Below are 21,762 nucleotides of genomic sequence, written 5' to 3'. Positions count from 1 at the left end.
CAAATCGCCTGCGCAGCGTGTGCCATCCCACCGGCGACTTACATTTTCACCTGTGGGATGGCAGTTCGGGGAGATTAGTCGCCCGCGAACAGGGAGATTTGTCGCGGGCCAGAGCCCTAAGGGTGCCAGGTCCACAGTTTGGTAGCTTCTCTACTTATTGGTTTCATTGATCTCTATGGGCTGTACTAATGGAGAGAGAAACACACACTGTAGATAAAGACCTATAGTTTCTACATTCATTGGTTGTCTCATTAAAAAAAAAACAAAATGAGTAAGAGACCAAATACTTCATGCAGTGCCATGTGGTAGAACTTATGGGAACCCACTACATGACAACAGCCAGGCCCACAGTTTGGTAGCTTCTCTACTTATTGGTTTTATTGATGCCTATGGGTCTGTACTAATGGAGAGAGAAGCACACACTGTAGATAAAGACCTATAGTTTCTACATTCATTGGTTGTCTCATTAAAAAAAAACCCAAAAAAAGAACGAGACCAAATACTTCATGCAGTGCCATGTGGTAGAACTCATGGGAACCCACTACATGACAACAGCCAGGCCCACAGTTTGGTAGCTTCTCTACTTATTGGTTTTATTGATGCCTATGGGTCTATACTAATGGAGAGAGAAGGACACACTGTAGATAAAGACCTATAGTTTCTACATTCATTGGTTGTCTCATTAAAAAAAAAACCAAAAAAAGAACGAGACCAAATACTTCATGCAGTGCCATGTGGTAGAACTCATGGGAACCCACTACATGACAACAGCCAGGCCCACAGTTTGGTAGCTTCTCTACTTATTGGTTTTATTGATGCCTATGGGTCTATACTAATGGAGAGAGAAGGACACACTGTAGATAAAGACCTATAGTTTCTACATTCATTGGTTGTCTCATTAAAAAAAAAACCCAAAAAAAGAAAGAGACCAAATACTTCATGCAGTGCCATGTGGTAGAACTCATGGGAACCCACTACATGACAACAGCCAGGCCCACAGTTTGGTAGCTTCTCTACTTATTGGTTTTATTGATGCCTATGGGTCTGTACTAATGGAGAGAGAAGCACACACTGTAGATAAAGACCTATAGTTTCTACATTCATTGGTTGTCTCATTAAAAAAAAACCCAAAAAAAGAACGAGACCAAATACTTCATGCAGTGCCATGTGGTAGAACTCATGGGAACCCACTACATGACAACAGCCAGGCCCACAGTTTGGTAGCTTCTCTACTTATTGGTTTTATTGATGCCTATGGGTCTATACTAATGGAGAGAGAAGGACACACTGTAGATAAAGACCTATAGTTTCTACATTCATTGGTTGTCTCATTAAAAAAAAAACCAAAAAAAGAACGAGACCAAATACTTCATGCAGTGCCATGTGGTAGAACTCATGGGAACCCACTACATGACAACAGCCAGGCCCACAGTTTGGTAGCTTCTCTACTTATTGGTTTTATTGATGCCTATGGGTCTATACTAATGGAGAGAGAAGGACACACTGTAGATAAAGACCTATAGTTTCTACATTCATTGGTTGTCTCATTAAAAAAAAAACCCAAAAAAAGAAAGAGACCAAATACTTCATGCAGTGCCATGTGGTAGAACTCATGGGAACCCACTACATGACAACAGCCAGGCCCACAGTTTGGTAGCTTCTCTACTTATTGGTTTTATTGATGCCTATGGGTCTGTACTAATGGAGAGAGAAGCACACACTGTAGATAAAGACCTATAGTTTCTACATTCATTGGTTGTCTCATTAAAAAAAAAACCAAAAAAAGAACGAGACCAAATACTTCATGCAGTGCCATGTGGTAGAACTCATGGGAACCCACTACATGACAACAGCCAGGCCCACAGTTTGGTAGCTTCTCTACTTATTGGTTTTATTGATGCCTATGGGTCTGTACTAATGGAGAGAGAAGCACACACTGTAGATAAAGACCTATAGTTTCTACATTCATTGGTTGTCTCATAAAAAAAAAACCCAAAAAAAGAACAAGACCAAATACTTCATGCAGTGCCATGTGGTAGAACTCATGGGAACCCACTACATGACAACAGCATTAAAATGTAATTATGGGAGTTAGCACTTAATGTTTAACATGAGGTCCTCTCTATGAAAGGATACATTTAAACTCTTGTATCTTCAGTTCATACTACCAGCGGCCGACACTTTCGTCTGGCACATTACAGTGAAACCACCAGGACGATGGTGTTTGTATACTCCCTTTCCCTATTCAATCATTGATAGTTTCCTTTTGTCTAGAGGTAATTGATTTAGGCAGGGTGGAAAAAGTCTCAAAGCTTCCTCATCCTTTGGCCACAGAAATGCTAATGAGCCACCATATGCCAGAACACAGGCATTGTCTCATTGTTAGGAAACTGTGGAAAAGAAACCCTGGGCTTGGTTTACACGGGTGACAAATTTCCTGCAACTCATAGGCAGGTTACAACTCATTATTTTCTATGGCATCATTTATATTTGAGATAAGTTTTTGTTTCGTTTATTGGAATTGTTTCTGCAATACAGTTAAATCATTTGTTTCTGCTTACCTCAATAACGTATCTATGCCTTATCTATGCATTATGTTCTACACTAGGGGGCACATTTATCAAATGGTGACAATAGAGCTCACCACAGTTCACCAGAGATAACATCTCACAGCTCTCTATTCACAAGGAATGGATTTTTGTGAGGCATATTTATCACATTTAAACTCATGTACCCCTAAAAATGCTATACAGTATGCCGTGAAATTCCACTTTTGTGCACTATGGAATGCTCTATTTTCACCCTGTGATATGAAGTTTCATCACGTTGACGCCTTATCTGTTTAAATTAGTAGTTCAGTAATAGCACATAGAATTCCTGCTATTTTCAAACTATATGATATATGAAACTGTATGATATAAATAAAAATGTCCTTGTACGAATGGGATCTCTTATCCAGTAACTCAGCTCCCACAGATTCCATGTTAAAGGAACAGTAACACCAAAAAATGAAAATGTTTTATAGTAATTAAAATATAACATACTGTTGCCCTGCACTGGTAAAAGTTTTGTGTGTGCTTCAAAAACCCTACTATAGTTTATATAAATAAGCTGCTGTAGCCTTGGGGGCAGCCATTCAAGATGAAAAAGGAAGAAAAAGCACAGGTTACATAGCAGATAACAGATAGGCTCTGCAGAATTTAATGGGAATCTGCAGAGCTTATCTGTTATATGAAGTGTAACCTGTGCCTCTTCTTCTTTTGTCAGTTTGAATAGCTACCTTTATGGCTACACAGCAGCTTTGTTTATATAAACTATAGTAGGGTTTGTGAAGCAAACACACAATTTTTACCACTTTGATTTTTTGGTGTTACTGTTCCTTTAAGCAAATAATGCACTAAACTGAATAAATCTACACTGGTGGCAAAACATTAGGGGGGTTATGTAATAACCCCTAAGTTTGCCACGGAGCAGTAACCCATAGCAACCAATCGGAAAGTAGAATTGACTGGTTACCTGTTTAAAAGCAAACCTCTTATTGTTGCTATGGGTTACTGCTCCTGGGCAAACTTAGCGTCTTTTATTACATAAGGGGGTAAATGTTTTTTAGAAGCCTTAAGGTACTGAGATACAAATTAAAGGAAAAAAACTATGAAAACCCAGGTCCCATGTATTCTGGATAACAGAATGTGCAATAAAAAGCTGTTCTGCTATTTTGGTGCAGAACAAAAGTGCTGATTTGCTCAGCAGATTTGGCAGGTTTCTGCTAACAGCTTATTCCATGTATGGAGCACTTTGATGGGCCTACCTGAAAAAAAATCTCATCAGAGCGCTGACCACATTAGCTCGTTGATGCAGTCCTTGCCTTGATGGCCTGTAACATATGTATATGTTGTGATCTGATTATTTGCCCATGGTGGGCAGATTTATTCAATCACATACAAAAGAAAAACTGAGCCATCCACTGACCCCTATTTACATGGGAGAGGTAATTGTTTAGCCTGGATGTAGTAATTGCAAATAACCATGTTTAATACACCCTTGCACTCTGCTCTGCACTTTTCTGAATTGCCACAATTCTCTGTGCTCCAAAATGGAACCCAAAGACCTGCATCTACTCTATTAATACAACGATGCCTCTGTTTGGTATTGCTCTATTCATGAGGGACACATAGGCAGTGTTGGACTGGCCCACCAGGATACCAGGAAAACTCCCGGTGGGCCCAGGTGTCAGTGGGCCCTCTTGCTTCAAACTATTTGCTGGAGTTGGGCTGGTCCATCAGGATACCAGGAAAACTCCTGGTGGCCTGCTTCATGGTCATTCCCTATTCCTGTATGAGAACAAAGAGACTAGGGCAGGGATCCCCAACCTTTTTTTACTCGTGAGACACATTCAAATGTAAAAAGACTTGGAGAGCAACACAAGCATAAAACATGTTCCTGGGGTGCCAAATAAGGGCTGTTATTGCCTATTTGGAAGCCCCTATGTGAACTGGAAACCTATGGGATGTTCTGTTTGGCAGTACACCTGGTTTTTATGCAACCAAAACTTGCCTCCAAGTCAGGAATTAAAAAAATAAGCACCTACTTTTAGGCCACTGGGAGCAACATCCAAGCGGGTGGAGAACAACATGTTTCCCCCCGAGCCACTGGTTGGGAATCACTGGACTAGGGAAATGAATGAGCAAAGGAGGAATAATAGTTTAGAGAGTGGGTCTGTGGTCCAAGGTTTTCTGGTGGGCCCCTCGCATTTCGGTCCGACTCTGCACATAGGTGTCTCATTCAGATGTGCGAGTTAGGAAGCAGCAGAGGATACACACCACATCGGAGCCGTGTACTTACCCAAAGTGCCTCTTTAATGGGCACCAAAAGTTACTCTATTGCATCCCTTGTTCGAGAACTTGCTTTTGGGCTCACAGTAAATGAACCCACAGATCTTGTGGAATATGACCAGACAGTCTATGGTCAACTAAATTTGAACCATTAATAGTCACTGGTGCATCTGACAGGTAATAGGAGCTGTGTTTCCCTCTGCTGAGTTCAAGTGAAGTGAGTAAAAGGACTAAAACCTAAACATGATTGGCCAGCTCTAGTTACATAAATCCACATTGGTGGCAAAATAATCTTATTAGGCATTTCAATGCTGAAAACATATTTTTTCACCATCAGGTTAAATTTATTATATTATAGAACGGCCTATTCTTAGCAACTTTTCATTTTGTCTTTATTCTTTATTTGTTATACTTTTTGAATTTGTTGCCTTTCTCTTCTGACGCTTTCCAGCAGCCAAAAACTATTGCTCTGTAAAGCTACAATTGTATTACTTATCTTTCTCTGTAGGCCCTTCACTATTCATATTCCTGTCTCTCCTTAAAACCACTGCCTGGTTGCTAGGTTAAATTGGTCCTTAGCTACCAGATAGCACCTTAAACTCCAAACTGGGGAGCTGCTGAACAAAAAGGCTAAATAAATAAAAAAAAAAAACTGTAAAAAATAAAAAAAAATTGCAAATTGTCTCAAAATAGCTTTTTTTTTTACATCATACTAAGGGCTCTGGTACACGGGGAGATTAGTCGCCCGCGGCAAAACTCCCTGCTCGCGGGCGACTAATCTCCCCGAGTTGCCTTCACCCTGCCATCCCACCGGCGAACTCGCGAGGCTTTTCCGGCGATTTGCGCGAAATCGCGCCGCTGCGTCTGCCATCCCGCCGGCGACTTACATGTTCGCCGGTGGGATGGCAGGGGGAAGGCAACTCGGGGAGATTAGTCGCCCGCGAGCAGGGAGTTTTGCCGCGGGCGACTAATCTCCCCGTGTATCAGAGCCCTAAAGGTTAATTTAAAGGTGAACAACACCTTTAAGGTGATCCAAATACAGTAAAGACCCCTTATCCAGAAACCCCAGGTCTGATACATTCCAGATAAAAGATTCCATATCTGAACTGGAGTTAAAAAGCGTGTTCAGTATCTTTTATCCACAATAACTTTGGAACAAAGCATTTTCCAAAATAGGAGAATGGGAATAGGCAATAAAAGGCATTAATATAGATTGTAAGCCAGTAAGTAGAATAATTTATCCACAAGGCAGCACCTGGTTTCGGAACTGGGGCAGTTTAAAAGCCCACGGGTGAGAAAGACATTGCTAAAGCAACCCCGTAGAGAAGGGTGATTAGGATAACAATCTGCCCAGACATAAGGGTTAGAATAGTTCTTTGCATCCTAGCCTACTGAGTCATTAATACAATGATAGACAATGCAGCAAAGAGAAACAAGTCAAGACAAGAGGTCAAAGGCCCCTGCTTGTGAGTGGCTGCAGTCTACACCAGTATGGCTGCTATCAGAGCAAAGAGAAAGACAATATAAAGATCTTAAACTCCTGTCAGATTTTGTTTTCTGCCTTTTCCCTAAAAAAAGCATCACATGGTATGAAGCCTGTCAGATTTTTATGATGAAAAGAGAATATACACTATTTATGCCCAGAATTTATGTAATATTTACTCTCTCTAACAGTGACAACGTTACATAGCTTAACTTAACATTACGTTTTAATGTAGATTCAAAAACCTTTGCTATAGGCAATATTATATGGGGTCTTTAGTGGATGGTGCCTTGCTATTGTGATCTGCTGAGGCATTTACAATGTACTTCTGCAAAGGAAAATAAGTAGTATGGTAGTTCTCACTGTTGTATATAGATGCAAGGCTGCATTTTGGTCTGGTGTTGCCCTAGGCCATGCACAGCTCACTTTGGTTTAAAAAAAATCAGCCAGATGTCTAGGGGGCAGGATTAAATATCCCAATGGGATGATGGGCACATTGGCTCGTTGATGCAGTCCTTGTCCCAGTGGCCTGTATACCTTCATTGTGATCTTAAGGTGGGCATATTTGGGAAAGATCTGATATTTGGCCATATATTGGTCAGGAAGGATCCTTGGAGTCCCCAATCTGGACATGACTGGGGCTAGTGGCACACCTGGAAATGTATGGGCTTCTACATAGCAATCAGCACATGGGCTGTTGGAATCAAATGGCAGTTAGGCCCAAATGCCACTCATAAAGCTGGCAATAGATGGGCAATAGATGAGATTTAAACTGCTGACTTGGGTCTTTCAGACTGATGCGGCAGCTTATCTGCCAATGTATGGGGCCCTTCGACAAGTCTCCCTGACCAATATTTGGCCAAAAATTGGTCAGATGTCAATTGGGCAGGATTGATTGTCCTGCTGGATTAGGAACCGCTAAAATTCTATTGTATTCTACCAAGCTTATCTGTTATCTGCTATGTAACCTGTGCCTTTTCTCCTTTTCTCCATCTTGAATGGCTGCCACCGTGGCTACACAGCAAATTATTTATATAACTACAGTAGTGTTACTGTAGCAAATACACAACTTTTACCAGTGCATGGCAACAGAACATTATATTTAATTACTGTTTCTTTAAGCTAACTGATGTGCTCCTCCCTCTGACTTCTCATATCCCTTTTATTGTTATGTGATAATTTGGCCCAAACAATCGCATTAGCCCAATATCACCCAACCAAGGTGGGCATATTGCATGAAAGATTTGCTCGTTTGGTAACCTTGTATGGCCACCTTTGGGCTTTCACTAAAGTTGAATATGTATGGCTAAGTATCTGTAGTTGTCAGTCAAATGTAAATATGTAACTATTGAGGGAAGGCATTTTTTGTGCACACAAGCTGTACATTCATGTTTTATTGTTAGTGGAAAGTAAATGGAAGATAAACTCAACATATAAGCAGGGTCCATGTACCATTATCTTTCTGTATCAAGGCAGTATGGTTTTAAATGTTCCTGTTCTGTCCTGAAATGTTACCCTGCCAGCAGGATACTTTGTACCACTGAATAAGATGCATAGTATGTCTCAAAATTCCTGTCAAGAGCCTTATGTGCAATATGTCATAAGCAAGCTTCAGTTACTTTCCCAGGCTAGTCTAAAGAATTGAGCTTCGATTGTCTATAGCAACTCTTTGTTGTGCAAATGAACAGATTAGTGCACTCAGCCAAACTTGCCCCTAGGAAAACAGCAAAACAGCCAAGCAGCCATCAGAGGTGCGAGCCCATCTCCAGACAACATGGAGCCATCAGTGTGACACCAGAAGGAAATGACCTGTTACCTTGGGACAATGATAGAGCGATGAAACTGACAGCAATAAGTTGCATAAACTCCCCATCAGTCTCGTGCAAGTCACTTGAGGGCATAGAGTATCAGCACTTAATGGTCGATGTCTTCTCCTGCAAGTTGAAGTAGATGACTTTGCAGCTTTGCATCTGTTCGGTCTCAAGTGAATTCCGCTGGAGAACTGTCAAGGCAGTTGCTAATGTTCCAAAGAGTGACAACTCTCTTCTGAATTCCGGAATGGTCATCAGTTTCGTATGATGTCAGAGCAAGTGACAATTGTTGGTGAGGCAATTTTACTAGATAATTTCAATAGTATGTGAATTTGTGTCTCCAAGGTTATCCACAAAATCATTGTTGCAGAAAACATACAGTGAAAGCTCATTTTTACATACCCTGATTTTAAGCTTTCCCTCATTTTACCTAATTTCATGTTTTTTGTGGTCCCACCAACAGGGCGCTGCTGCCTTGAGTTGAGTTGATTAACTCGCCTTTGGTGGCAGCATTCTGCAAGTTACCAGGGGCAGCAAAAAGTCAAAATTCCTAAATTCCTTCTAGTGCAGAGAAAATTATTGTGTAATATTTACATTAGGGGTTCTGTGTACATATGGTGCTTTTAAAGGGGTGGTTCACCTTTGAGTTAACTTTTAGTATGTTATAGAATGTCCTCTTCCTAGCAAACTTACAATTGTGTTTTATTATTTCTTTTTAATAGATTTCGATTTATTTGCTTTCATCTCCTGCCAATTTCCAGCTTTCAAATGGGGGTCACTGACGACGGCAGCCAAAAACTATTTCTCTGTGAGGCTACAATTTTTCTATTTTTACTTTTTATTGCTTATGTTTCTAAGCAGGCCCTCTCCTAATCATATTCCTATCTCTTAAGCTGGCCATACACGTGGCAATCTGACGAGGTTTCGTGCGACCATCGGTCGCACGAAACATCGTAAGATCCGCCACACACCATTCAGGGCTGAATCGTCAGGTAAGGAGGTAGAAACAATAGGATTTCTACCTCCTTCTGCCGATTCAGCACTGAAGGGAGATTTTGGTCAGACGCCTTCTATGGCGCCCGATCAAAATTTTCAAACTGGTCCGATCGGCGAGTCGGCCGATATCAGCAGCTTCCTGCGATATCGGTCGACTCGCCGACATACCATACACGCACCGAATATCGTACGAAACAAGGTTTCATACGATAGTATCAGTGCGTGTATGGCCACCTTTATTCAAACTACTGCCTGGTTGCTAGGGTATATAAGACTCTAGCAAACAGATAGATGCTGAAAAAAAGGTAAAAATAAATAAATGAAGACAAATTGCAAATAGCCAAGAATATCAATGTATGAATGTAATTTTAAAGGTAAACTACTCCTTTAACCCATGTTGACTGTACAGTTCTGCATAAAAAGACCAACGTGCCTTCACCCTGTTAAGGTGGCCATACATGAGCAGATTTAAGATGCCCATTTGGTCCCTTAAGACCAATTTGGCAGCTTATCTGCCTGTGTATGGGCCAACCCCACAAATATATGGCCAGAAATCAACCAGATGTTGATTGGCCAGGTTTGATTTTTCCGTCTGATTGAGGGCCGCATCTGCGTGTTAATGCGGTCCTCATCCGACTGCCTGCATAGTGGCAATTATGATCTGATCATTAGCCTGAAAGCCAAATGATCGGATCAGGTTCAGATCACCCACCTCAAGGTGGGCATATCAAGTTTAGATAAGATAAATTACTGGCAGTGAGATGATCTGTCGCCACTGCAAGTAGTCTGTACTTTAATTAGCCAAAGATGCATGTCCCATGATGCTCTCTGAGAGCTTCCCCTACATAGAGACAGCAGTTTGTTAATCACGTAATTCATAATGCTGGGTACTATGAAAAAAGTGAGGTCTTTACTCAAAAGAGGATAGCTAATGCAACTAATGCTTGAAAGCACTGACACTTAGCATGCTTTATCACCACATTAATCTTATACACTTGTGTTTGAAAAGACTTCAAGTCCCATAATGCACTGTTAGGTCTGCAGACACAATGCAGACCTCACAAAAAGCTCTTTAAGAATAATGTCACAATGGGTGGGGCAATTCCTTTGAATAATTTCACTCCATGGAAAGGAGACAAATACTATAAATAGCCCCCCCCCCCTCAAATGATGTGTATGCACCAGGTCCTGCCTGTGAAAGGTGCATATTGCTGGAAAGTGAATCAGGGTGAGGCCTCTGTGGGTTCTGGCGAGTGCCAGAGGGGCTGCTGTAAGATGCCATAGACAGTCACTATTATTGGGCTGGGGGGCTATTTGGGTCTCTGTGTATTTGAAATGCCAGGGCCTATTTTGAATCCCAGTCTGGGCCTGCTCAGGGTGAGGTCACAGACAGGACCTGATACTTATTGGTGATTCACACTGACATTGACATTGAATTGGAGGGCAATTTCCAGAATTCTGTCCCTAGTATTTTGTTGGGGGAGAAAACTTTGGGTCTGGGAGGTGGGTACAAAGCTGCTGCCTTTGACCTCTATAGAAGCTCACCACATTTTATTGCCACATTTTTGCATTCATGTTTTTGACATTTTTACATCTTGAAAATTTGAGCTGGGAAAATTAACTTGATTTTTTATTTCACAATTTTCTCCAATTTTCTAGGCCCGGGCCTAGGGCGGCAAAAATGTAGGGGCGGCAAAAATGTAGGGGCGGCATGTCACCCCGCCACAATGAAATTGTGAAATTTTGCTCCCATACGGAGCAATGGGGATTCCTCCCCACTGCTCCGTATCGGAGTTTAAATGGGCGCGCATGTGCCCTGCGCGGCGCGGGGAGGGGGTGGTATGGGGAGAGAGAGGTTTGTTTGCGCATGCGCGCGCACGGAAGGGGGGGGGGCGACCTCTGGGCGCCTGGATTTGAAATCCGGCGCTGCCTTGACACAGTGTGCACAGTGCAATTTCAAGTGCAATTGCCATGTTTTTTTTTCCCACAACGCAAGGTTATTTCCCAGAATTTCTGCGTCACTGCGGATACAGCCAGGAAATTCTCTTGATGCAATTGCTCTGTGCCTATCTCAACTGCATGTGAGTTTTGTCTCAAACTGGGAGAAGTTTCATCTCCCTGGCGTAATTTCCGGCGTTCAGTGTGCGAGTGATGTGTGCCCTATTCTTTTTCCGCTAGTATGCTGCACCTACTGACGCAGGGTGCTGAGGGTACCCTGAAACTGCCATCTGTTCAGGAGGTGGCGGTAGCTCCATGGTTCCCTACAGCAATAGGTGCAGCAACACCCGATTCAAAATGGAAGCAGACAGAACTGATCAGCAACGAGCTCAACTACCTTAAATGAAAGTGGTTTTAAGCACAACTGACTGAGGGAAAAGCTCAAGTTTCCCGCTGCATTGGAGATGTAAATGAGCCCTGAAGATTTCATCTGACAGCTGCATTATTTCACCAGTAACACAGAAAGAGCTACAAATACTGTAGAAAAAACAACCCGTAGTCGGCAGGATTCGAACCTGCGCGGGGAAACCCCAATGGATTTCAAGTCCATCGCCTTAACCACTCGGCCACGACTACAGCTGTTGAATGTATTACGATACTTTTTTTTTCTACCACGTGCATGAAGGAATCCAGCTGGGCATTGTGTTTTGTTCTTTTACTAAACAGGCTGTTAGCAAACTTAGTAGGCATTAGAACTTCCAGTGACTTCTTTATGCTATTACAGTGCTGGCTCTAGCACCAATGATTTAACACCCTGTCGAGTATATTAGTCTATGTCCCCTAGCTATCCTTTAATGACATGAGAGCTTTATGGAGTAAAAGAGGATTATTTGTCAAAGGGAGGAACAATGTATAGTCACTTAATGCCTACAAGCAGTGGTATAAGCAAACCCATGTATACTGACTGACTTCCCTCTCAGAATGTATGACAGTTTGTCTATAAAACATGAGATTTCCTAGTTCAGTAATTGCCTTAGAAGTAAAAAGGTGGATAATTATACCCTACCAGAGTGCAGCGCCTGTGCCTGTTCTTACAGTATAGAGGTTATATTGCCAACAAGGGGTTTCACAGCCTTAAGGCAATGTAAAGATCTGTGTTTAAATAGGTCAACGGGAAAAACGTATGGCAGGCAACACACTGTTCCACGGGAAAGGGTTAAAGAGGTGTCACTAAACACCTCACCAGAAAGGGGAGTGTCCTCTCACCTGTAAGAAGAGAAACTGCTGCAGCAGAAGCCGGAATGTCAGAGCTGAGGGGAAACTCTCTTATTCGGAAGAGTAAATGTGGGCATACACGGTGCAATGTGCACGTTTGACAACGTCGCCAAAGGAGTGCATTGTTTCCTGCTATGCCCACCTATTGTGGATGATATGGGGCTAATTCAATCGTTTGATCCTAACGAGCCAATGTGGTCCCCAATCAAACGGGAAAATCAAACCTGCCCTATCGAGATCTGGCCAATTTTAGACCACATATCAGTTGGGTAGGCCATTCAGATAAGCAGCAGATAAGCTGCCGAACAGGTCTGAAGGGCTTGTATGGCCAGACAGAGATTGATCAAAGCTGCCCACTGTGGGCTGCAGGAGGTCATGCCAGATATTGATCAGCCAGGTTAAAAACCTATTGAGCAAGAACCACATCAGCACTCTCCTGGTGGCTGCCCAGGACTGGCAATCTGTGGATTCTGGAATATGCTGTAAGATGCCATAGACAGTCAGTTTAGGGCTGGTGGGGTCTGTCTGGGCCTCTGTGTACTTAAACTGTCAAGGCCTGTTTTAAGTCCCAGTCCAGGTCTGCCTGGTGGCTCTCTGTAAGCCACCATTATGATCTGATTGTTAGTGTGGGGTGTGGGGGCCATTCGATCAAATCAGTGTTGTCCTGTGTAAGTTGCTCTCTGTCTGTAACAACAGCGTAACTCTTCCAGACAGCAGATAACCGCAAGTAGTCTGACTAGACAAGGAAGGACAAGGATATTCAGCAACATATTCCAGGTTTCTGAATGGAAGTGTCATCTGCTATGATGTTTGAAGAACAAAATACAAGTACAGACTTGAGGGGTCATTTACTTACCACGCAGCAGTTGCAGACCTGCGAATTTCCCCACAGTCTGTTGCACAAAAATTCCCATTCATTAAAGGTACTTGCATCAACATGTGCCCCTTGAACTTCCATATCGTTGCAGTCGGCACATCTGCCCTCCTCCTGTTCCAAATTGAGCGCAGTTTTGACTATTGACACAGGACCCTGTGCGGACGCTGTAGCTACCATTTCCGAGCCTGGTGGTGGCATCATGGTTCCCACAGTCCCCTTGTCTTTAGCAACCTTTATAGTTAAGGGCATTTTAGCTCATTTTAGCCCTCCTCAATGTCAGCCTTGCCTTTTGGGATAACAGGACATTTCCCTGGTGAGCCCTGACCTTAAGGTGGCCATACACGAGCAGATCCGCTCGCTTGGCGATGTCGCCAAGCGAGCGGATCTTCCCCCGATATCCCCACCTACGGGTGGGCGATATCGGGGACCATTTAGGTAAAAAAAATAATAATCCGATCGTTTGGCCCTGGGGCCAGACGATCGGATTATGTGGGCGGCAATGGGGCAGTCGGATCGGGGACCGCATCAACGAGCCGATGCGGTCCCCGATCCGACCAGATTTTCTAACCTGGCCGATCGAGATCTGGCCAATTTCAGGCCAGATATCGGTCGGCCAGGCCGCTCTGCTCTCCCCATACACGGGCCGATTAGCTGCCGAATCGGTCCAAGGGACCGATATCGGCAGCTATAGTCGGCCCGTGTATGGCCACCTTTAGTGGGCCTTTTTTCCTTTCTGGAGCACAGGGCATTAACCTTTGTTTCAACCTTTTGCAGGTTTTGCTTGTGTTTCATTTATTACTAGGTATTTTGCCTGACGAAGGGACCTTAGAGCTCTGCAGTGTATTTTTATTGATAGCCAATATTTTGAATAAAATGGAGTCTATATGAGATGGTCATTCAGTAATTCAATTACAGAGTCTATGGGGGGCGATTTCTAGAAGTTTTTCCTCTGAGTGAATTCTTGCTGTGTGGAAGGAGAGAAATTGCTCCCATCATGTCTTAAATCTTAAAAAATCAAGTTAATACAAATTTAGACTGAGTTTTTATTCACTTTTTTTTATTCAGTTTTCTCAAAACAGAAATACGCAATCTTGAATTTTACTAATTTGGCCTTACAGTGGATAACAATAGGTATAGTTCCAAAATATCACATAAAACTGCACCTATGGTGTGCAAAGAATGAACTTATCTGGCCAGTAGATACAGTTAACTTCAGTGTTGAACTGGGGTGCCTGGGACCCACCAGGGCAGCTACCTTGGGGGCCCCCACCCCATTAGAAGTTGCAGGTGCGCCTCTTCCATCTCCCACCCACCACATTGCACGGTGTGTCACATTCCACATCACGTTCTTAGGGGGTGAGAGTGAAAGGCCAAAGGTGCTGGCAGGGATCAAGTCTAGGTCTGTGGTCCACTGCACATTTTCCTGGTGTCCCGCCGGCCCAGTCCAAACCTGATTAACTTCACCCAATGGAATCTTCCTACAGTTCCTCATGAACCTGCAATTTTCTTGCAAATTGCTTTTATCGTAGAAAAAGATTGTACTTCATACTATAGCTTTTCTTTTAATTGCCGTTAGTAAAGTTTATTCAAGATCTAAAATTCCTGCAGTTCCAGTATTTCACCAGTAACACAGAAAAACAACCCGTAGTCGGCAGGATTCGAACCTGCGCGGGGAGACCCCAATGGATTTCTAGTCCATCGCCTTAACCACTCGGCCACGACTACAGCTGAGGTTAGCTGTAACAATACTTTTTTTTGTACACTTCCACCAACGATGAGACTTTTTGTTACATTGTTGGAAAAAGTGATCTCTTCTCAATGTTACAACTCTCTAATTTGCCTCATATGGGTATGGCATTAAAATAGCAATTGGACTACTGATTAATAGGGCAGTTAAGTCAAACTAAAGCAGGATAACTTGGAGGTTTTGGAAGGACAGGCCGCTTAAAAAGTGTGGCTTAGTTGGAACCTTTAAAACAAAGATATGCTAGGATTAGTGATGAGCGAATCTGTCCCGTTTCGCTTCGCCGGAAAATTTGCGAAACAACGAAAATGTTGCATGTCAAAAAAATTTTTCGCCTGCGGCTATTTTTTCATTCCGCGGCTATTCTTTTGTCGCCCGCGGCTATTCTTTCGTGGTGCGGCGATTATTTTGTCACCCGCTGCTATTATTTTGTCACCGGCGACAATTTTTTGACGCGCAGCAAATTATTCCACGGCGAATTTTTTCATCTGTTTCACAAAACAATCCGCCAATGGTGAAACGCGGAAATTTGCCGCAAATCCATGCCTGGCGAAACATTTCGCCCTTCACTAGCTAGGATACTTGGTGAAAGGTTTTACAGACAAGACACCATGGATTTAATGAATCCAGCTCCATTGGTTGGGTCATGTTTTGTGAATCTAGTCCGTTAGTGAAGTTTATTTAAGATCTAAAGACTTCAGCTGATAGTAGTTCCAGTATTTCACCACTAACACAGAAAAACAACCCGTAGTCGGCAGGATTCGAACCTGCGCGGGGAAACCCCAATGGATTTCAAGTCCATCGCCTTAACCACTCGGCCACGACTACAGCTGACATTGATAGTAACAATACTTTTTTTTTTCCTTTTTTTTGTACGCTTCCACCAATGATGAGACTTTTTGTTACATTGTTGGAAAAAATCAGATCCAAGGCTGTGGGTGACACCCAAGTGATCTCTTCTCAATGTTACTCCAGATTTTAAGGTTTGACTTCATAACCATCGTTAGCATTCTGAGATCTGAATCCAGCCATCTGAGGCTAAGCAAAGAGCCAGATAAAGGTAACAAAACTCTCTAATTTGCCTCATATGGGTATGGCATTAAAATAGCAATTGGACTACTGATTAATAGGGCAGTTAAAGGAACAGTAACACCAAAAAATGAAAGTGTATAAAAGTAACTAAAATATAATGTGCTGCTGCCCTGCACTGGTAAAAGTTGTGTGTTTACTTCAGAAAGTCTACTATAATTTATATAAATAAGCTGCTGTGTAGCCATGGAGGCAGCCATTCAAAGGAGAAAAGGCACAGGCACATAGCAGATAACAGATAAAACACTATTGTATTCTACAGAACTTATCTGTTATCTGCTATGTAACCTGTGCCTTTTCTCCATTTTTCCAGCTTGAATGGCTGCCCCCGTGGCTACACAGCAGCTTATTATATAAATTATAGTAGTGTTACTGTAGCAAACACACCAGTTTTACCAGTGCAGGGCAACAGTGCATTATATTTTTATTACTTTAAAGCTCTTTCATTTTTTGGTGTTACTGTTCCTTTAAGTCAAACTAAAGGTGGCCATACACGTGGCGATCTGACGATGTTTCGTACGACCATCGGTCGCACGAAACATCGTAAGATCCGCCACACACCATTCAGGGCTGAATCGGCAGGTAAGGAGGTAGAAACAATAGGATTTCTACCTCCTTCTGCCGATTCAGCTCTGAAGGGAGAATTTTGGTCAGGCGCCTTCTATGGCGCCCGATCAAAATTTTCAAACTGGTCCGATCGGCGAGTCGTCCGATATCAGCAGCTTCCTGCGATATCGGTTGACTCGCCGACATGCCATACACGCACCGATTATCGTACGAAACAAGGTTTCGTACGATAATATCGGTGCGTGTATGGCCACCTTAAAGCAGGATAACTTGGAGATTTGGAAGGACAGGCCGCTTAAAAAGTGTGGCTTTGAATTTAGTTTGTTTGTGAAATTAGTTTCTCAGCTGCAATTATTATTAGCAGTCTGGCTCAGAGGTCTAAGTTCATACTTTCTCCTAAATATTACAGACAGGTATGACAAAAGCTCTCGACTCTGGTGGGACTCGAACCCACAACCTTTGAATGTCTTTATTTTACTAGAAGTCCAATGCGCTATCCATTGCGCCACAGAGCCGATAGTGAAAGAATTTCCCCCAAATATTTTTTTATACATTTTTGTTATAAATTTCAAGGACAAATAAAAGTTATTGACTGGAGGTGCCGGCAGGGATCAGGCCTAGGTCTGTGGTCCACCGAGCATTTTCCTGGTGTCCCGCTGGCCCAGTCCAAACCTGATTAACTTCCCCAATGGAATCTTCCTACAGTTCCACATGAACCTGCAATTTTCTTGCAGATTGCCTTTATTGAAGAAAAGATTGTACTTCATACTGTAGCTTTTCTTTTAATTGCCATCTAGTCCGTTAGTGAAGTTTATTCACGATCTCAAGACTTCAGCTGATAGTAGTTCCTGCAGTTCCAGTATTTCACCAGTAACACAGAAAAACAACCCGTAGTCGGCAGGATTCGAACCTGCGCGGGGAGACCCCAATGGATTTCAAGTCCATCGCCTTAACCACTCGGCCACGACTACAGCTGTGGTCTATAGTAACAATACTTTTTTTTTTGCCTTTTTTTGTACGCTTCCACCAATGATGAGACTTTTTGTTACATTGTTGGAAAAAATCAGATCCAAGGCTGTGGGTGACACCCAAGTGATCTCTTCTCAATGTTACTCCAGATTTTAAGGTTTGACTTCATAACCATCGTTAGCATTCTGAGACCTGAATCCAGCCATCTGAGGCTAAGCAAAGAGCCAGATAAAGGTAAGAAAACTCTCTAATTTGCCTCATATGGGTATGGCTTTAAAATAGCAATTGGACTACTGATTAATAGGGCAGTTAAGTCAAACTAAAGCAGGATAACTTGGAGGTTTTGGAAGGACAGGCCGCTTAAAAAGTGTGGCTTTGAATTTAGTTGGAACCTTTTAAACAAAGACATGTTAGGATTAGTTATGAGCGAATCTGGGTCATATTTTGTGAATTTTTTGTGAAATTAGTTTCTCAGTTGCAATTATTAGCAGTCTGGCTCAGAGGTCTAAGTTCATACTTTCTCCTAAATATTACAGACAGGTATGACAAAAGCTTTCGACTCTGGTGGGACTCGAACCCACAACCTTTGAATGTCTTTATTTTACTAGAAGTCCAATGCGCTATCCATTGCGCCACAGAGCCGATAGTGAGAGAGCGTTACGCAAATATTTTTTTTATACATTTTTGTTATAAATTTCAAGGACAAATAAAAGTTATTGACTGGAGGTGCTGGCAGGGATAAAGCCTAGGTCTGTGGTCCACCAGGCATTTTCCTGGTGTCCCGTCGGCCCAGTCCAAACCTGATTAACTTCCCCAATGGAATCTTCCTACAGTTCCTCACGGACCTGCAATTTTCTTGCAGATTGCCTTTATAGTAGAAAAAGATTGTACTTCATACTGTAGCTTTTCTTTTAATTGCCATCTAGTCCATTAATGAAGTTTATTCAAGATCTAAAGACTTCAGCTGATAGTAGTTCCTGCAGTTCCAGGATTTCACCAGTAACACAGAAAAACAACCCGTAGTCGGCAGGATTCGAACCTGCGCGGGGAAACCCCAATGGATTTCTAGTCCATCGCCTTAACCACTCGGCCACGACTACAGCTAATGCAAGTAGTAACAATATCCTTTTTTTTTTTTTGTACACTTCCACCAACGATGAGACTTTTTGTTACATTGTTGGAAAAAGTGATCTCTTCTCAATGTTACTCCAGATTTTAAGGTTTGACTTCATAACTATTGTTAGCATTCTGAGACCTGAATCCAGCCATCTGAGGCTAAGCAAAGAGCCAGATAAAGGTAACAAAACTCTCTAATTTGCCTCTTATGGGTAAGGCATTAAAATAGCAATTAGACTACTGATTAATAGGGCAGTAAGTCAAACTAAAGCAGGATAACTTGGAGGTTTTGGAAGGACAGGCAGCTTAAAAGGTGTGCAAATCTGGGCTTTGAATTTAGTTGGAACCTTTTAAACAAAGATATGTTAGGATACTTAGTGAAAGGTTTTACAGACAAGACACCATGGATTTAGTGAATCCAGCTCCATTGGTTGGGTCATATTTTGTGAATTTTTTGTGAAATTAGTTTCTCAGCTGCAATTATTATTATCAGTCTGGCTCAGAGGTCTAAGTTCATGCTTTCACATAAATATTACAGACAGGTATGACAAAAGCTTTCGACTCTGGTGGGACTCGAACCCACAACCTTTGTATTTATGTAGGTACGTATATCTTTATTTATAAAGCGCTACTTATGTACGCAGCGCTGTACAGTAGAATACATTAATACAAACAGGGTGTTAATAAGATAAAATACAAAGTATAATAATAAATACAGATAAATACAGCAGCAATAAGTTAAGAGTCGAGGACACAAGTGGAAGGAGGTTCCTGCCCCATAGAGCTTACAATCTATATGGGAGGGTAACTAACAGACACAAATAGGCAAATATAAGTGCTGTAGGTCACAGTGGGTGACACAAATATAAGTGCCAGTTCCCAGATCAGGTGCTGGGCGAGTGCTCCAAAAGGTAGTCTTTAACCTTAGTTTTAAAAAGACTGGGGGAGGATTCTCTCCGGAGGAAATCAGGGAGGGCATTCCCAATGTGAGGGGCAGCAGGGCAGAAAGGTTTAAGGCGGGAAATCGCAGTAGTAGTGGAGGGCGCAACCAAACGGTTGCTCTGCGAGGAACGAAGGAGTCGGCCGGGAACGTACGGAGACACAAGGGACGAGATGTAGTGAGGAGCAGAGGAATGGAGGGCTTTGAAGGTTAAAGGAACAGTAACACCAAAAAATGAAAGTGTATAAAAGTAACTAAAATATAATGTGCTGCTGCCCTGCACTGGTAAAAGTTGTGTGTTTACTTCAGAAAGTCTACTATAATTTATATAAATAAGCTGCTATGTAGCCATGGAGGCAGCCATTCAAAGGAGAAAAGGCACAGGCACATAGCAGATAACAGATAAAACACTATTGTATTCTACAGAACTTATCTGTTATCTGCTATGTAACCTGTGCCTTTTCTCCTTTTTTCCAGCTTGAATGGCTGCCCCCGTGGCTATACAGCAGCTTATTATATAAATTATAGTAGTGTTACTGTAGCAAACACACCAGTTTTACCAGTGCAGGGCAACAGTGCATTATATTTTTATTACTTTAAAGCTCTTTCATTTTTTGGTGTTACTGTTCCTTTAAGAGAAGGAGTTTGTAGGATATTCTTTGTTTGATAGGAAGCCACGATAAGGCCTTTAGCAGGGGAAGGGCCTGAACTCTCCTGGATGAGAGGAGAAGAATTCTGGTAGCAGTGTTTAATATAGACTGTAGGGGGGAAAGATGGGAGTTAGGGAGGCCGGTTAATAGCAGGTTGCAGTAGTCCAGTCGTGACAGGATGAGAGCATGCATGAGCAGCCTAGCTGTTGCAGTAGAAAGAAAGGGACAAATTTTGGCAATATTGCGTAAGAAAAAGTGACAGGTTTTGACAGTGGTGTTAATGTGGTTAGAAAAGGAGAGACTGGAGTCAAAGATCACCCCCAAACAACGTGCCGAATCGACAGGGTTGATGAGGGTGCCATCAATAGAGATAGAAAAGGGATAGGACCAGGCTTAGGCGGAAAGATCATTAGTTCAGTTTTTGTTAGGTTGAGTTTGAGGTGGCGTTGGTTCATCCAGTTAGAGATGGCCAGGAGGCAGTTAGAGTCTTTATCGTACTAGAAGTCCAATGCGCTATCCATTGCGCCACAGAGCCGGGTGACTTTGGAAAATCGTAGCAACACGTATGCCATCCTACTGGTGATTTACATTCATTGGGATGGCAGTGCGGGAAGATTAGTCACCCACGGCAATGAAGATTTGTTGCGGGGTGACTAATCTCCCAGTGTGCCACTGTAGTAGGCTAAAATCTCTAATGAGATTGGTTACATAAAAAACAGCTGGCTCTGTGGCGCAATCGGTTAGCGCGTTCAGCTGTTAACCGAAAGGTTGGTGGTTCAAGCTCACCCAGGGACATTTTTATGAGGCTTCCATCTCTCTCGGAAACTAACACTAAGTTAAAAAAAACCTTAGCAACGTAAAAAGTGAAGGATCATGCAGGTGAGCACAGGCAGAGTATGGCACACACAGGTAGGGATAAGGTGCCCATGCACCTTAAGATCCGCACGCTTGGCAATGTCTTCTTCTCTCGATATCCCCCAACTACGGGAGGGAGATATTGGGAGAATACAGGCTAATTCGATCGTTTGGCCCTGGGGCCAAACGATCGAATTATAATGAGGGGCATAATAAATAGAATTATGAAAATGTAGTAGTCTTTTAAATAGAATATATCAAAGTCTTGAGAATTACTGTATTAGTGCATGGAACAATATCTACAGCAGTCATCTCCAACCAGTGGCTCATGAGCAACATGTTGCTCCCCAACCCCTTGGATGTTGCTCCCAGTGGCCTCAAAAAAGGTGGGCGCGAACCACCAACATTTGGTTTAAAGCTAACCATGTGCCACAGAGTTTGCTACTGGGACCTGTTGGGATTTCACCTGAATAATCCTTCACTTTTTATGTTGCTAAGGTTTTTTTATATTAGTGTTAGTTTCTGAGAGAGATGTAAACCTCATAAAACCGTCCCTGGGTGGGCTTGGACAGCATAGGGCAGGCAGAGTATGGCACACAGTATGGCCCAAATCCATGGCC

General features: G+C 42.6%; 8 non-coding genes across 8 annotated transcripts; 1 reads left to right on the top strand and 7 right to left on the bottom strand.

Moving 5' to 3' along the window:
• Positions 1 to 11,614: 11,614 nt before the first annotated feature.
• On the bottom strand, positions 11,615 to 11,696 carry trnas-uga. The gene has a single exon. It is a non-coding gene; the product is annotated as a tRNA-Ser (tRNA).
• A 3,159-nt stretch (positions 11,697 to 14,855) lies between these two features.
• Positions 14,856 to 14,937, bottom strand: trnas-aga. Its single transcript has one exon. It is a non-coding gene; the product is annotated as a tRNA-Ser (tRNA).
• A 765-nt stretch (positions 14,938 to 15,702) lies between these two features.
• trnas-uga lies at positions 15,703 to 15,784 on the bottom strand. Its single transcript has one exon. It is a non-coding gene; the product is annotated as a tRNA-Ser (tRNA).
• Positions 15,785 to 17,041: 1,257 nt separating this feature from the next.
• On the bottom strand, positions 17,042 to 17,127 carry trnar-ucu. The gene is given in 2 exon segments: positions 17,042 to 17,077; positions 17,091 to 17,127. It is a non-coding gene; the product is annotated as a tRNA-Arg (tRNA).
• A 374-nt stretch (positions 17,128 to 17,501) lies between these two features.
• Positions 17,502 to 17,583, bottom strand: trnas-uga. Its single transcript has one exon. It is a non-coding gene; the product is annotated as a tRNA-Ser (tRNA).
• A 554-nt stretch (positions 17,584 to 18,137) lies between these two features.
• Positions 18,138 to 18,223, bottom strand: trnar-ucu. Its single transcript is given in 2 exon segments — positions 18,138 to 18,173; positions 18,187 to 18,223. It is a non-coding gene; the product is annotated as a tRNA-Arg (tRNA).
• A 376-nt stretch (positions 18,224 to 18,599) lies between these two features.
• On the bottom strand, positions 18,600 to 18,681 carry trnas-aga. The gene has a single exon. It is a non-coding gene; the product is annotated as a tRNA-Ser (tRNA).
• Positions 18,682 to 21,008: 2,327 nt separating this feature from the next.
• On the top strand, positions 21,009 to 21,082 carry trnan-guu. Its single transcript has one exon. It is a non-coding gene; the product is annotated as a tRNA-Asn (tRNA).
• The last annotated feature ends 680 nt before the right edge of the window (positions 21,083 to 21,762 follow it).

This window comes from Xenopus tropicalis, chromosome 10 (assembly GCF_000004195.4).
Source record: "Xenopus tropicalis strain Nigerian chromosome 10, UCB_Xtro_10.0, whole genome shotgun sequence".
NCBI lineage: Eukaryota > Metazoa > Chordata > Amphibia > Anura > Pipidae > Xenopus > Xenopus tropicalis.
The sequence above is the reverse complement of the archived record's forward strand: the minus strand, read 5'-3'. Positions and strand labels throughout refer to the sequence as shown.